This window comes from Gossypium hirsutum, chromosome A11 (genome assembly GCF_007990345.1).
Source record: "Gossypium hirsutum isolate 1008001.06 chromosome A11, Gossypium_hirsutum_v2.1, whole genome shotgun sequence".
Taxonomy (NCBI): domain Eukaryota; kingdom Viridiplantae; phylum Streptophyta; class Magnoliopsida; order Malvales; family Malvaceae; genus Gossypium; species Gossypium hirsutum.
The window spans coordinates 111,893,111-111,910,716 of NC_053434.1; the positions used below are offsets into that span (position 1 = coordinate 111,893,111).

The window sequence follows — 17,606 nt, forward strand, 5'->3', positions numbered from 1 at the left end:
ATCTCTCATCCTACAGCCTCTTCCCAATCTACCAAGCCTACACTCATGGTGACTTCTCCATGGTGGCTTTCACAGTATTCGTTTACATTGGTTCTTTCTGTCTCATCTATTGCATTAAACAACTCCAAGATTCACCTCCCATGGACACTTCACTAAGGAAACGTTTCTTGAAATATGTCATCTGGTTTTTAATCAGTGTTATCTCATTCGGATTTGCTTATCGATTCTCCACCTTTGCTCATCCTGTTGCAGCTGTTTTTGTCTTTGCTCTTGCAGTTTCTGCCAGTTCTTTCCTTTTCTTCTTTTATTTTGTCCGACCCAATTGCAAGAGCGGAACTCTAACAACTGAGCTATATCCTACGAGTCAAGTGGAGAATGCATGACGGAGTCAAATGCTTCTTCTATTCTTTTCCTTGGCGCAGCTGGACCATCCTACACCAGTTCTTTCCTCTGCAGCTTATTTTATTATTACTTTTAAAGTATTCATCCTTGTTACCATTCATTCAATTTAAAGAGTGAAAAACCAGTAAAACCAAAATCTTGAGAGTTGCAGACTTGCACTGGTTTTCACAGTGGACTTGTTTATAGCTTATGACAGTTAAATGACAATTTTAAATATAAATACAATTTGATTCTTTTCTATTGAACAAAAATAATAAAGATGAGGTGATTTTGGAATTATATCCACTTATTATATATATATCCATCAGCAGCCCTCTTATCCTTCCCTTTAATATAAAACAAGGTTTTCAGAGCGAAAATGAAGCAGAACTAGAGCTCAGAGGACCCAAAAATGGAAAAATAAAACTAACCAAGCCAAAGAACAGGGACAGGGTCCTTTAAAATATGGAGATGCGGGGTATCGATCCCCGTGCCTCTCGCATGCTAAGCGAGCGCTCTACCATCTGAGCTACATCCCCCTTGCGACCTTACTGTTCCGTTAGTCTATATGTCGTGAAATATGAATTAAAGATGCGATTATGCAGCACTTTTTCAAGTATATAAAAATCACTTACTTTCCCCGAGTATGGTTTAAACTTTGTAGGCCTATTTTTTCAAACATAAAACCCAAAGTGTTATATATAATTGAAATATTGTTCAAATAATTTATTAAATTATGAGCAATTTAAATGAAAAATATATCAATAATTATAAAATGATTGTTGATACAAGGATTAGAAAATGGTTAGAATGGTAAGCTTACCTTCGTTAGAATGGTTAGCAGATTGTATGTATTCCTCCCCTCATCCTTCCTTAGGTTCGGGCAGGATTATTTGGACACACATATCTTCAGGGTCCTTTTTGGTTTGCAGTGCCTTTTGGTCTCTTAAGGAGAATTTTTGAAATTCTAGGGATACCTTCTGGAAGAACAGTTGGATATATCTGGGATCGAAAAAAATTAATTTTTTCCTATGGTGTTAGCATCTAAACAACAGCTTCTGACCAATCTGGAGCGTACTAGGCAGGGAATTGGTCACAATAGCTATTGTCCTGTTTGCAATTGCAAAATAGAGGATACTCTCCATGTGTTTCGAGATTGTTCGGCAGCGAAGAAAGTTCAAAGGCATGTTATACCAATTGATAGGCAATGCCAATTTTTCTACGAGTTTCTTCAAGATTGGTTGATTTCTAATCTTGGATGTCATGCGAGGTTGTCTGGACGAGAGGTAATTTGGTCTTATTTTTTCGGACTAATTGTTTGGCGTATCTAGAAGAACAGAAGCCTATTCATCTTTCAAGGCATTACTGGGACGACTCTTGAGACTATTAAGGTTTCCTTTAGTTGGGCCCTGCAGTTTGAATTAAGTCATAAATGTTACCAACACATCCCTCAATCTAATGCTTCTCGGGCCCCCATGGCAAATACATGGGTACTGTAACACCCATAACCCGTATCCGTCGCCGGATTAAGGTTACGAGGCATTACCAAACATAAGCACAATTCATCACAATCACTTATTACAAATCATGCACAAATTTATATTTACTTCTTTATAATAATTTTGTACTCAATTAGCAACCAAACACTCATCCATATAAGTCAAGTCTGCATATACAAACCACATGAGCAATATAAATCGAACATACATTATTAATCATATTACAAAATTAATCCATGCTATAAAATTTAACCATATCAATATCATTATCTTTTGTCAAATTAAAATTTCAATTCAATTAATATGTATCAAACCTTACCACATGTGTCTTGTCGAAACCATTTTATTTGAAAACGGGAAACGACTTTGTTCGAAAGTGAAAATTAAAACGGGAGTCGCCACCGATCTTTATTAGGTGTGATCGGATCACCTTTGTTTTAATAAAACATTTTAGTTTACTAAAACGGTGTTTTTGGTCTACGAAACTCGAGAGAAAAGGATTCAGGAGTCGGTTACGTGTGAGGAAGGATTAGCACCCCCGACATGCCCAAAAATTGGTGCCGAATTGATTAGTTAGTGTCTTAATGTCAAAAGTTAAAAAATCGGGAATGGATTTGAAATACGATCCTTTTTTATTAACATTGATCTTAAAAATGCTTGAATTAGCTCAAAACGATTGTTAAAGATTTCCTTATCTCGAGATATCGGAGTATCACATCCCGTAAGTTAGGACACAATACCATGAACTCCCGAGCGCAAAGTCGTCTTTCATTTTAATTGGAATTTCGAGTATTTTGAAACTCAAAAGGGTATTTGGCTATTTAGAATCAACGAGAAAATCAAAACCCCGTAAGTTAGGGCACAATTCCTCGACGTTTCAAAACGCAAAACATTGCCTTATTTTGAAATTTTTTCTTTTGAATAATAGCGAGTATAATATTTAAACGACGTGCGTTATTTGTTTGGATTAAAATTAAACGATTTATTGGATAAACGTAACGAGGTTTGATTCATGAGGCGATGATATGAAATAGAAATATAGTAATAAGCCTAGAGTAAGGATACATGAACACAACATTATACGAATGAATAACAATAATGCAAAAATATGAAATAGGCGAATTGAAATACACAATGGTGACAATCACACAACATACATTATTTAAATACTAATCATTAATAGTAAAGAAATGAAATAAATAATATAAACGATTTAGAATAAATAATAAGACAATTCTAAACAAATAATACATAAAAAAACAAGTTTAAAATAGGTATTACGAAAGCAATTTTTAAATAAGTAAAAACAATATACAAAGCAATTTAGAATAAAATAATATATAGACAATCTAAAATAACTAATTTAGAAAAATAATCTAAAATGGCATATAAAAGTTTAAACTAAATAATATAAAAAAGAAATTTAGAATACATAATATATAAAAAATATATAACAGTTTAAAAAATAATAATGTAAAAGAAATTCAAAGTAAATAACATATAAAATAATTTGAACCGAGTAATATATATAAAACCTTAAAATAGACATGCATAATAGTTTAAAGTAAACAATATATATAAAATTTAAAATGAATGATGATTCAAAAAATGTAAAAAAAAAAACTTAATATACATAATAATAATATGACTTTTAAAATGAATAATGTAAGACTACAAACTTAAAATAAATAATAAAAAATAGTCCCAAAAAAATTGAATAAATTAATTAATTAATTAATTAATAGACTAGGACTAGGCTGAAATTAAATAGAAACTTAGAGGTAAAAATTATAAATAAAAAAGGCATTAAGGACCAAAGTGAAGCGCACATAAAAGAACGAGGGATTGATTAGGAACATATTCCCAACCCTCTATGCGCAGTGTTTCAAAGGACTAAGGTGTATCAAAAATAAAATTGTTTGGCTAAAATCTAAAAAATTAAAAGAAACAAACAAGGGTCCGATTGCAGTGCACCCCAAAAGTGGAGGGACCACGTATGAAATAAACCCCAAAAGGATGAAACACGCAGATCCCCTTAATGGCGGGTCGGGTCGCGCACGGGTGGTCCAAAACGGTGCCGTTTTGGCGCCTGGACACACACCCAAAAACGGCGTCGTTTTATGGGTTGTATTTAAACCCAATTTTTTTTACAAAATTCATTTTCAGCCTCAGTTTTTTTTAAAACAGAAAGCTTCTTTGCTCTCTCTCCCTTCCCCTTTTCCTCTGGTCAATGAGGATGCGGTTCACCTCTGCACCGGCCGCCATAAGCGGTGGTCGGAGGTGTGATAATAGGCCCTTTAGCCCCTTTTTAAACGTGCCTAAAGGCCCCTCCCTTTTTTAGCCCCGAAAGGATCGAGAAGAGAAGACCCCTCTCTTCCTTTTAGACTCAAGTCCAGTGACAGAGAAGGAGGCTCTGATGGCGCGACCACGGAGTAAATTGGTAAGTTCCCTTTCCTTCTTTTTACTTTTAGTTATTTTTGTATAAAAAATAAATAAAAAATAGAATAAATGAACTCAGAACTTAAAACGAAAATGGAAATAAAACCAACCTTTTTTGGTTTTTTGCTATTTTGATTGCTTAATGCGTGTAAAAAAATACAAAGGGAACAAAAATGGCTTTTATAGCCGAATACATACTCGTTCAATTTCTATTCTTTGTCTGTTTCTTCGTTGTTTTTTCTTTTGTTTGCTATCATTTTTGTCCTCTTGTTCGTTGTTTCTTTTTGTTTGCGTGTGAATCCTTCTTTGTAGGTGTCAGACACGCGTGGTGGCCAGCGATGGCGGTGGTGGCGTGCGTAGGGGGGGCTGAGCGGCGGCTACAGTGCTAGGGTTCTTTGTTTTCTGAAAGTGTTGTTGGGTTAGGGTTAGAAATGGGCCTAGGTAGTTTGGTTTTGTATTTGGTTTTAAAATTTGGGCTGGTTTGGTTTGTATGGGTTTGGGTATTGTATTATTGGGCTGATTTGGTTTGTAAAATGGACTTTAATTTGGTTATTTGGATTTTATTTTTTATTTATTTGCCTAGGCCAAAAATTGGCCATTACAGCTGCCCCTCTTTACTCATTGTCATATAACGAGAATGGAGCAAAGACTCCAAAATGGCCAATTTTGCCTAGTCTCGCCGAATCTTAACTTCTTTGATAGCCTCGTTCCAGTCCACTAAAACTTCAGGGAGATAAGATTCGCCATGATAAATTTGATCCGACCTACTGCAACTTCAGAGGTTTAGGACCAGTAACTCATAGCTTTAATTCGTTCCACTGCAACTTCAGGGAAATAAGATTCACTAACTTTAGTCTGCTCCACTGCAACTTCAGGGAAATAAGACTTGTAATTTCAACCTGCTCCACTGCATCTTCAGGGAGATGAGGTTTGTGACTTTAATCTACTCAACTGTAACTTCAGGGAGATGAGATTCGCCATGGTAACTTGATTCAACCTACTACAACTTCAGAGGTATAAGATTTATAGCTTTAATCTACTCTACTGCAACTTCAGAGAGATAAGATTTGCTATATTGAGTCTGCTCCACTGCAACTTTAGGGAGATAAGACTCTATGACTTTAATCTGCTCCACTGTAACTTCAGGGAGATGAGATTCGCCATGGTAACTTGATCCAACCTACTGCAACTTCAGAGGTATAGGATTTATAGCTTTAATTTGCTCTACTGTAACTTCAGAGAGATAAGATTTGCTATATTGAGTCTGCTCTATATTGAGTCTGCTCCACTGCAACTTCAGAGAGATAAGACTCTGTAATCTGTAGCTTTGATCTACTCTACTGTAACTTCAGAGAGATAAGATTCGTGACTTCAATCTGCTCCACTACAACTTCAGGGAGACAAGATTCGCCACTTCAATCTACTCCACTAAAACTTCAGGGAGACAAAATTCGTCATGGTGATTTCAATCCGTCCCACTGCATCTTCAGGGATGTAGGATTTTGATTTTTTTTGGTCTGTTACACCATTCTTGGAGAACATGACCTATTGAATCTATTTCATGGGCCTATTTATGCCAAATGATTAGAACGTCATGATCAGAATGAATCAAATGCTCCTAGCTAAATGTGTATGAATGATGTTTGCATGAATACAAAAATGTCATTTTTTAATGCTTAATTTGATATCACTTGTCATTCATCGAGGCTTTATCATTGACATATTACTCTATCTTTTTCTTCAACTGGTATCTTTGGCAGAAAACCCGAAAAAATAATCACAATTTGGGCTATTATTTCCCCAATGTTTCCAACCTTTGAATACAGGGTGATTCAAACTAATTAATCATGTTTCAGGTCCTTGTATCATTTAGAAGCATTTCAAAGTAATATACAGAACTCTTTTTTTGAATATTATTAGTCCATTAATCATCATTTCAACGAAAAACGCTTGAAAAAGATTATCGCATTAGACAAAATGTAATTTTATTGAGAGCAAAGCTCAAAATGAATAGGGTAATCGAGATAGCAAATTTACTAAGATACAAAATGAGAATTAATAAATTAATCAAGATAGCATATTCTGCCAAAAAATACAAAATGAATGAGATAAGAATAAGTGCTCTAGATATCGTAGTATGAGCTTCGTAACACAAATCCTCTTGAGGAACTTTTAAAACTTGGTATGTGTTTGGATGACCAAGGGTACTTTGTTGATGCCCCAATATGTAGCATCCCTCCTTCTTGTTAATTCAGAGAAGACAAGACTACCGCATGTCCCATCTTCGATCAAAATTTGAATTGCCCATTCATGGGTTTTCAATTTAACCCCTTTGGTTTCAAAGCGCCCTTTTACGGGTTTTCGCCTTGGCCTCTCTATTTTTTTTTTAGGTAAAGTACCTCTTGACCGAATCTGAATTCACAGGATTAGGCAGGCTTTTGCCATCCATCTTGGCCAAAATCAGGGCTCCTCCAGAGAAAGCCTTTTTTACCACATAAGGTCCCTCCCAATTTGGCATCCATTTCTCTCTGAAGTCCTTTTGTATGGGGAGGATCTTTTTCAAAACAAAGTCTCCCTATGGAATTCTCTAGGGCGAACCTTCTTATTATAAGCCCGCATCATTCTCTTTTGGTACATTTGACCATGACGGATAGCTTTTAGTCTCTTTTCTTCAATTAAGTTCAGCTGATCATATCGAGACTGGACCCATTCTGCCTCATCTAACTTTAGTTCTGAAAGCACACGTAAAGAGGGAATCTCGACCTCAATAGGCAGAACTGCCTCCATTCCATAAACTAAAGAGAAAGGCGTCGCCTCGGTAGAGGTTCTGACTGACGTTCGGTAGGCATAAAGGGCAAATGGTAATTTCTAGTGCCAATCTTTATAGGTCTCGGTCATTTTTCCTATGATCTTCTTGATGTTCTTATTGGCCACTTCCACTGCAACATTCATCTTTGGGCGATACGGTGACGAGTTATGATGTTTGATCTTGAATTGGCTACAGACTGCCACTATCGTGATATTGTTCAAGTTCAGTGCACTGTCTGATATGATCCTTTCAGGCATCCCATATCGACATATGATTTCTTTCTTTAAGAACTTGCTGACTGCTGACTTTGTGACGTTGGCGTAAGAAGTAACCTCTACTTACTTGGTGAAGTAATCTATAACTACAAAGATGAATCGATGTCCATTAGATGCTTTCGGTGATATCGGTCCTATGACATCCATGCCCCACATGGAGAAAGGCCATAGAGAAGTCATGACATGAAGGGGTGAAGGAGGTACATGAATTTTATCTCCATAAATTTGGCATTTATGGCACTTCTTGGCATAGTTGATACAATCTCCTTCCATAGTGGACCAATAATATCCTAATCTCATGATCTGTCTGGCCATTGTGAAACCATTAGCGTGCGTTCTGCAAACACCCTCATGAACCTCTTCCAAGATTTGCTTAGCCTCAACAGCATCCACACATCTTAGGAGTACCTGATCCTTCCTTCTTTTATATAGGATCTCTCCATCTAAGACATAGTCACTGGCCAACCTTCTTAATATCCTCTTATCATTTTCGGTCGTTTGGTCTGGGTATTAACTATTCCTCACATATCGCAAAATATCTTGATACCAAGGACGATCATCTTTTTCTTCTTCTTCGTCGATGTTGCAGCAATGAGCGGAGCCTCATAAATACTCATTTAGATGGGCTTTATATCCTCTTGCTTGTTCACTTTAATCATAGAAGCTAAGGTTGCTAAGGCATCAGCGATCTGATTTTCATCTCGTGGGAGGTAGCAGAAAGTGATATCATCAAAATCCTCAATTAACTCAAGAACCAGCCTTCAGTGATTGATCAACTTGGGGTCCCTTGTCTTCCATTCACCTTTAAGCTGATAGATCACTAATGCAGAATCTCTGTATACTTCTAATACCTTGATCTAGCGTTCTATGCATGGCTGCACGGATGCCCATGATGCATGCCTTGTATTCCGCCATGTTATTTGTGCAGTCAAAATCCAATTTACTAGTGAAAGGATAATGATCTCCATTTTGGGAAACCAAAACTGCCCTGATTCTGTTACCCACAATATTTGAAGCTCCGTTAAAATTTAGCTTCCAAGGATGGCCTTCTTGAGAGTCCTCTTCCATGGTCGCAATATACATTAGATTCTCATTCGAAAAATCAAACCTCAACGGCTCATAATCTTCTAGAGCTCTACTGGCCAGAAATTCTACTATTGCATTCCCCTTTACAACTTTTTGGTTTACGTAGACTATATCAAACTCAGAAAGAAAAATTTTCCAACGAACCATCCTTTCGTTCAAAGCATTTGACTCCATCATGTACTTCAAAGGGTCTACTTTTGAGATGAGCCAAGTCGCGTGGTATAACATGTATTGTCTCAGTCTTCGGGTTGTCCAAATCAAAGCACAACACAACTTTTCGATTGATGAATATCTCATCCCACATTCCGTGAATTTCTTGCTGAGATAGTATATCTCTTTTTCTTTTCTTCCCGACTCGTCATGTTGGCCTAGCACACATCCCATGGAGTTTTTGAACACTGCCAAGTACAATATCAATGGTTTATCCGGGCAAAGTGGCATCAATACTGGGACATTGGACAAATAATGCTTGACTTTGTCAAAAGTTTTCTGGCACTCCTCATCCCAAACACCTGGGTTATGCTTCCTAAGGAGACGGAATATCGGGTCACATTTCTTCGTTAGTTGTGAGATGAACCGAGCGATGTAATTTAGTCTTCCTAGGAAACCTTGAACTTATTTTTGAGTGCGTGGCGGAGGTAATTCTTGTATGGCCCTGACTTTATCTGGGTCAATCTCAATCCCCTTTTCACTGACTACGAATCCTAACAGTTTTTCTAACTGGGCCCCAAAGGTACACTTTGCGGGATTAAGCTTTAGCTGGAACTTCCTCAACCTTAAAAATAATTTCCTCAGGACTTGCACATGCTCCTTTTCTATTTTGGATTTTGCAATCATGTCGTCAACGTAAAATTCGATCTCCTTGTGCATCATGTCATGGAACAAAGTTACCATGGCTATCTGATATGTTGCTCCTACATTTTTTAGTCCGAATGGCATCACCTTATAACAAAACGTTCCCCACATGGTTACAAATGTCTTTTTTTCCATGTCTTCAGGATGCATTTTTATCTGGTTGTATTTCAAGAAGCCGTCCATGAAGGAGAAAAGTGAGTAATCTGTCGTGTTATCTACTAGTGTATCAATGTGAGGCAATGGGAAATTATCTTTTGGGCTGGCTTTGTTCAAATCCCGATAGTCCACGCACATTCGTACCTTCCCATCTTTCTTAGGAACTGGGACTATGTTGGCTACCCATTCTGAGTACTTGACCACTTGTAAGAAACCGGCGTCGAATTACTTCTTGACCTCTTCCTTTATCTTCAACAAAACATCAGGTCTCATCCTTCAGAGTTTCTGTTGAATCGGCCTGCATTCTTCTTTTATGGGGAGTCGATGTACCACGATATCAATGTTCAAACCGGGCATGTCTTAATATGACCATGCGAAACTATCTTTGAATTCTCGGAGTAACTCGATGAGGTTTCACTTTGTTTTTGCAGTGATACTAGCTCCAATCTTCACCTCTTTTCCTTCTCCTAAGCTACCAATTTCCACCGACTCTTTGTAAGGTAGGATTTGTTTCTCCTCTTGTTCTACCATCCTTAACAAATCAAGAGATAGGTTACAATTTTGGTCATCCTCAAAATCCTTAGTGTCATCCATACAAAAATCTTGCTCGAAAGGAGTCTCTGAGTTAGTGGCAACGTTACTCATATCATTGATATCTGGAGACCTGTTATGGATGAAGAAAGAAATCCAAATAACAAAAGAATCTAAGAATATTTGATTTGTGTGGTATGATTATGAATGAAGTAGAAAGAATAAAAGAATATTTGCTTAAGATGATACGCAAAAATGTATTTTTTATTGAAATAACGATATTTGGACATATGCCTATTTCATAAAAGAATTCTTATTGCCCCTAGGCTTAGAGCAATAAGCTTATTTTGAACATTACTCTGAGTTAATCCTAAAAGTTACAGGGATTTCCTCCGCGATCCAATTGCTCAAAACACTTCCAAGGATGTAAAGGCGAATTCCAGATAAATTCTCTTCAGTTTTCCCTTCGGATATGACATTAATGCTCAACTGTTTAACATTTCTTCGGAAGACTCTTTCCTTGTCGATCTTCTTTTGGAGTAAATAGTCCTTCCTAACACGAATGTTCTAGATAAATGAGGAAAGGTCATCGGCTCCCATTTGACCTCCTCACCACGCAGACGCGCTCTTCTCATCTTTTGCCTTTTCTCCAGCTATTTCTTCTTTTGCTTCACATCTGGCTTAAATCTTAAGCCAAGGCGGTCTCATTTTTCCCTTAACACTAGTACCTCTATCCTTCCTTGGAGGCATCTTCCAAGTCCTCTTCCTGGCAGGGCTCATTTTTCGACTGTTAATCGTAGGCCCGTTCTCGTAGTTTTGGATATTTTGGGCATTGGAATCTTGTTCCTTTCGACAATAAATGTAGCATTGACAAATTCTAGTGATCGAAAGGAACACTCTATCGCCTCATCGTCCGTACCCATGTATAGCGCGTTACTGGTAACAGATGCAATGATGTCTTCCTCCGTGTTTATCGTTACCAGCCTATCCTCAGTTACCAACTTTAACTTTTGGTGTAGTGACGACGGCACTGCCCCCGCCGAGTGAATTCATGGCCTCCCCAACGGGAAATTATACGAAGGCTTGATATCCATTACCAAGAAGTCCACATCGTATGTATTTGGGACAATCAAGAGAGGTATCTCGATTCTTTCCATCACTTTTCTTTCAGTACCGTCAAATGCTCTTACTATGTTTTGACATGTCTTCATGTTAGAGCTGTCCACTGGCAATCTATTTAATGTGGATAAGGGCAGGATATTCAACGCTAATCCATTATCAATCAGTGCCCCCAAAAACGTGTGTCATTTGCAACGAGTGGTGATATGCAGGGCCTTTGTAGATCTCATACCTCCCGGTGGTATTTCATCATCATTAAAGAAAATAAAATTATCAGCACTGATGTTATTGACCAGACGATCGAGTTTGTTAACAGAGATATCATCCGCAACATATGTTTCATTTAACACTTTCATCAATGCACTGCGATATGTCTCTGAGCTTAAGAGCAAGGCTAGTACCGATATGTGAGCTGGCTGTTTGTGCAATTGTTCCACAACGCTATGCTCGCTGTGCTTCAAGAATTTTAAGAATTCCTTAGCCTCTTTTTCAGTCACAGGCTCATTGACAGGTGATTCTGGTCTGGTTATCTTTTCTCTTCTTTGTTCAACAACCACGGATTTTCCTTTAACTGATTCTGCTTTTGTATTCGGGGTATAATGCCTTCCACTTCGTGTATAGAAACCTTCATCTTGACCTTCCTTTGAAGTGCCAACCGGGTTCTCTTTTTCCGGGATTGTCACGTTACAGTCATAGTTCCAATGCACACTCTTGCTATCTTTATAAGGGAAAGCAACGGGCTTTTGGATTATGACCTTTGGCACAGTCGGTACTCCCACTTCACTGATTCTTGGTCGTGATATGATTACCACTGGGCGATTGCCCCTGGGGACTTTGTTGGTTTACCCTCCTTCTGAAGCGCGTACATCTTCTCCTTCCAGGCTCTCAATATACTCAAAGAATCCAATCTCTTTATTTTCCATCAATCTCTGTACCAGTGCCTTAAATTCATTGCACTTTTGGATCTCATGCCCCTCCTCGTCGTGGAATTCACAGTAGTACTTTGCTCCTTCGGGCTTTTCCCCTAAATCTTGTGTAACTAAACCTTCTTCCACCATTTTCTTCCAAACCAATCTCAACGGAGTCTTCACCTCTGCTACGTCTATCTTGGCTCTTTTCTTTCTATTTTTAATTATCGTATTTATCGCTTTGTCTGAATGATTGGGTAACGGATTCCCTGCCACATTAGGTCCTGTGGGATCATCGAACTTCACAATGCCCATCTTTATGAACCTTTCAACTAATTTTTTGAAAGCAGTGCAGTTCTCAATCATGTGTCTTGAGATTCCTGCATGGTATTCGCATTGCGCGTTTGCATCATACCACTTGGAAAGTGGAGGTTGCATAGGTTTTAGGTAAAATGAGGACACAATATGTGCATCGAACAGATTCTGGTAAAGCTCCCTATACGTCATTAGGATTGGTGTAAACTGAACTCTTTCTGTGTTAGGCCTCAGGTTGGAGTCTTGTCTTGTAGAGCCCTAATGGTTAGTAGTTACTACCCTCGGCTGGCTCACTGTGACTCGCTTAGAATAACCTTTATTGTATACGCTCGCATTGTTCATCTCGTTTTCTTTCCTTCTTGGAGCCGATCTCTTGGCACTTTCCCCTACTTCAATATTCCCACATCTTACCCCGTTTTCTATCATCTCCCCAAACATCACTATGTCCGAGAAGCTCTTAGTAGCACTTCCCAACATATGGTTAATGAATGAGGCCTTCAGGGTATTGATAAAAAGCATGGTTTTTCCTTTTCCAAGAGAGGTGGTTGAACTTGCATCGCTATCTCCTTCCATCGTTGGGCATACTGCCTGAAGCTCTCACTTGGCTTCTTTTCCATATTTTGTAATGTAATTCTGTCGGGTGCTATGTTTGTCACGTGACCGTATTGTCTCATGAAAGCTTGAACGAAGTCCTTCCACAAACCAATTTGAGTACGACTTAGCTGGTTATACCACTTGGCCGTTGACCCGATCAGACTGTCTTGGAAACAGTGAATTAATAGCTTATCATTATTAGCATATCCTGTCATTCTTCGACAGAACATCGTTATGTGAGCTTCAGGGCAGCTAGTCCCGTTGTACTTTTCAAACTCAGGGGTTTTAAATTTTGGTGGGAGCACCAGATTTGGGACCAAGCTTAAGTCCTTAGCATCGATCCCGCTACGATAATCAGCAATCTGCATTGCTTTAAATTTCTCTTCAAGCCATTTACACCGGTCATCAAGTTGTTTTGCCAGTTCTACTTTTCATTTCTCCATTTCTGCCATATCATCAAGGTCCGGGACAAATGGATTAGCTGGATTATCTTCGGGATTAGAGCCTGAACCTGTAGGAACATTCATCAATGTCGAGGCACCGGCCTAGTACTGCTGGGGCCTAATAGTGACATGTACCGTTCGTGGGTGCTCCTCCGGTTGTGGTTGAGTGTTTACCAGAGCAAAGCTTGGAGGATAGATAGGGTCTTCATTATCGTTCCCTGAATTGATCGCATTGCTCTTCCCTTTTTCACGTTCTTTTGTTAGCAACTGTGCCAACTGACTTATCATGTTATTCTGGGATTCTTGCATTTGTTCCCTCATGTCGTGTTAGATTCTTGCTAATTGCTCTTGCATTTTTGCTTGTAATTGCTCTTGCATATCCCTTTGTATTTGTTCTAGTCTTTCTAATCTCTGTCCATTATTTTAGTTTTACGATGGGTATTGTAGCTGTGTTTGATTGGTTGATTCTTGTTGGTTTCCAGATTAACTGAAATAATTTTGTTTAATCAGGGTCTTTTCATGAAATTTAATGCATATGATGAAATGTAATGAAAATGAATGAATGCAAAAAGAGGCGTTGATTCCGATCCAATTTCATTAAAAGAACTTTACTAGAAGAAAATTTTTTTTACATAGAACGAATGATTACATATACGACTTTGCCCTAATGCCCAAAGCCTTAACCTTCCTAAGAAGCCAAGCTAAGCTTCGGCCTCGATCTGATTCTGACTCGTACTTTAAGCTAATACATCAGCCTGAACTGCCAAGGTTTGCAAGTGATCGGCTACCTCCCGAACCTGAGCCACAGCTTCGCCCATGACATAGTCTCTATCTCTAATCTGGTCTTGAGAACGGTGAAGCTGTTCCCTGCAATGGTCGTTGTTTGCCTCAAGAAGTTCCATTCAAATTTTGCTATCCCGTAGTGCAGTCTCGAGTTCCTCTACTTTCCCTTTCAACTCTTCGATCCTACTCAGACTAGCCTTCAGCTCAATTACGGAATTACGGCTACGATGTTGATGTAGTGATCTTTCCAATTCAGCCACCCGAGCTCGTAAATTCTCCTTTTCGTTTTGGCTTTCTAACAAACTCTTTTTCAGAGTGTCTTTTCGTACTCAGGCATCTTGAAACCTTTTCTCCCAATGGTCGGCTCTAGTCTTTTCCTCTTTAATCTCTTGACGCCATTGCTCTGACATTTTACCTAAACCGGCTATTCTTATCGACATACGCAGCTTCTTGTAATCAGTTTTCAGACTATCCAAATCTTCATCGTCCTTGTTCTTTCCGTTCTTCAATTTCTCGGCCTCTAACTTGTGGATATCGACGTCTAATCCCAACTTTATTTTCTCTTCTTCTAGTTACTCTCTCTTCTTCCCCAACTTCGAGTTCCTTTTCTCGAAGTCTTACTTAATGATCTTTAACTCGGATGGGATGACTGGTAAATGCTCCTCTATTGGTTGAGTGTTCCCTTGATTCGGCCTAGGGATGTTGTCGTTGACTCTCTTACCCTACCACCATTCATACTCAGGGGTCGTCATCGAACCCGTGGTGAATCCTTTCATTCTTCGAGTTCGGTTCCAAGCATCTAATATCTCACGAACCTTCCTCTTATAATTGTTGTCTTTATAGGGAAACTCACATTGTGCCAACCCTTGTGCCACTGGTATAAACTGCCTTGATCGATACTGCCTGAACACCATCAGTGGAGCGTATCTAACGGCTTACTATATTCTAGCCAGAGGGACCCAGTCAAAATCACCACACTGATATAAGATCTTGTCAGGGATCAACCACGAAGCCCTCCATTCAACATCTTCGGCTCACAAATTCTGGAGAATATTTATCCATTTCTCTTCTGAGATGTCGTCTCGCCTCGCTGTGGCCATTAATTCCCTTAGTGGGGAATAGTCCTTGGAGAAAACCCGATAGGAGACCTTTTCCACCTTCCAAAAATGGCTATGGAACCAAGCTAATAGAAGCTGTGCACAACCAATAAATCTTTCTTCGCCCACTCTCCGACATGCATTCAAGGATCTGAAAGTTTCTGCTAAGATTGCCGAGACCGGTGTGGTACCTTTATCAAGTCGATCGAATAAATCTGAGACAGCTTCATCTATGTGTCCTAGTGCTTTAGGAAAGATGATCAAACCGTAGAGGCTTAAGGTAAAAACGTCAACCCTTTTCTTCGAATCCGGGTGTGCAAGGATCAAGTCCCTCAAATTTCTCCAAGGAATACACTTACTATCCCCTTTTTGCTTGATGCGAGAAGCAACTCATTGCTCGCTCATCCCCGTGATATTCATCAATTTCTTCGAAAAGGGAGGGATGTTGACAGGTCTTGAATAGGCCCTGTCGGCCTGAATCTTTGGGCAATTAAGTAACGCCATGTATTCCTCCACAGTAGGTACTAAATCGACTCTTCCGAAGGTGAAGCAACTGTAAGCGGGGTTCCAAAACTGCGCGAGGGCCCGGAACAAGTACTTGTCCAATTTTACGTCGAGCAAATAGGGTAGGTCGCCGTAGTTACAGTAAAAAAGTTACTTGACCTCGCTATTCCAACTATTCCATATATCCCTTAATTCTTGCAGGTCGTTCTGAGTCACACTGATGCGAGTGAAATCCCACAACTCCGATTCATATCCCTCGGTCAAACTATCTCCTTTCTCTTGTTACATTCTCTTGGACCACACTCGGACGGCCGCATTATCCTCCACTCTATCAAGAAATCATTTTTCCATGTTAAGCTTTTCTATCTAGTAACCGAACGTGAATCAACATATTTTTATGATGAGATGTCATGCAATAACAACAAAACACAACAAGTCAGTATTAAAAAAAAGAATAAAACTCAAAGCAAACAGGAAATAATTAAGCACCTATTCGGGTAACCACTAAGGTTTGGTGTGGTTTTACCTAGGGTAGGCTCTTAAAGCTCATTACATGTGGTTCGGTTCTAAAGTAAAGGTACCTGAACCGGCAGATTCCTCGATCCTTACCCATTATAGGCTCATACGGACCGAGTTCAATTCAGGGGAATACATTTTCCTACGACTATACGGAGATGAAAACCTCACGAAGACATAGGTACGGATGTATCCCGAAAGCGACCCACTATCCTATACGGAGGTGAAGACCTCACGAAGGAGTAGTTTCTTACTCCCACTTAAAGGGGTAAAATTGACCAATTATGCAGTATGATGTGCAAAAGTATACTTAAAAGAGTCAAACAAAAAGCCAATCATATAAAGAGACAAAAACCACACAGAGGAAATGCACAAAAATGATGCAATGAAATGATCGTGAGTTTAAAACGAATTTTTAATTTTCGACGAAGGACAAAAACTAATCAATTTATGGCTCGACTCTCCATATTCCCCAATGGAGTCGCCAAGCTGTTGAAACCATTTTGTTTGAAAACGGGAAACGACTTTGTTCGAAAGTGAAAATTAAAACGGAAGTCGCCACCGATCTTTATTAGGTGTGATCGGATCACCTTTGTTTTAATAAAACATTTTAGTTTACTAAAACGGTGTTTTTGGTCTACGAAACTCTAGAGAAAAGGATTCGGGAGTCGGTTACATGTGAGGAAGGATTAGCACCTCCGACACGCCCAAAAATTGGTGCCGAATTGATTAGTTGGTGTCTTAATGTCAAAAGTTAAAAAATGGGGAATGGATTTGAAATACGATCTTTTTTTATTAACATTGATCTTAAAAATGCTTGAATTAGCTCAAAACGATTGTTAAAGATTTTCTTATCTCGAGATATCGGAGTATCACATCCCGTAAGTTAGGACACAATACCTTGAACTCCCGAGCGGAAAGTCGTCTTTAATTTTAATTAGAATTTTGGGTATTTTGAAACTCAAAAGGGTATTTGGCTATTTAGAATCAACGAGAAAATCAAAACCCCGTAAGTTAAGGCACAATTCCTCGACGTTCCAAAACGCGAAACATTGCCTTATTTTGAAATTTTTACTTTTGAATAATAGCGAGTACAATATTTAAACGACGTGCGTTATTTGTTTGGATTAAAATTAAATGATTAATTGGATAAACGCAACGAGGTTTGATTCATGAGGCGATGATATGAAATAGAAATATAGTAATAAGCCTAGAGCAATGATACATGAATACAACATTATACGAATGAATAACAATAATGCAAAAATATGAAATGGGCGAATTGAAATACACAAT

At 38.7% G+C, this 17,606-nt stretch overlaps 1 non-coding gene across 1 annotated transcript; it reads right to left on the minus strand.

Moving 5' to 3' along the window:
* Nucleotides 1–847: 847 nt before the first annotated feature.
* On the minus strand, nucleotides 848–920 carry TRNAA-AGC (transfer RNA alanine (anticodon AGC)). The gene has a single exon. It is a non-coding gene; the product is annotated as a tRNA-Ala (tRNA).
* Nucleotides 921–17,606: the final 16,686 nt, after the last annotated feature.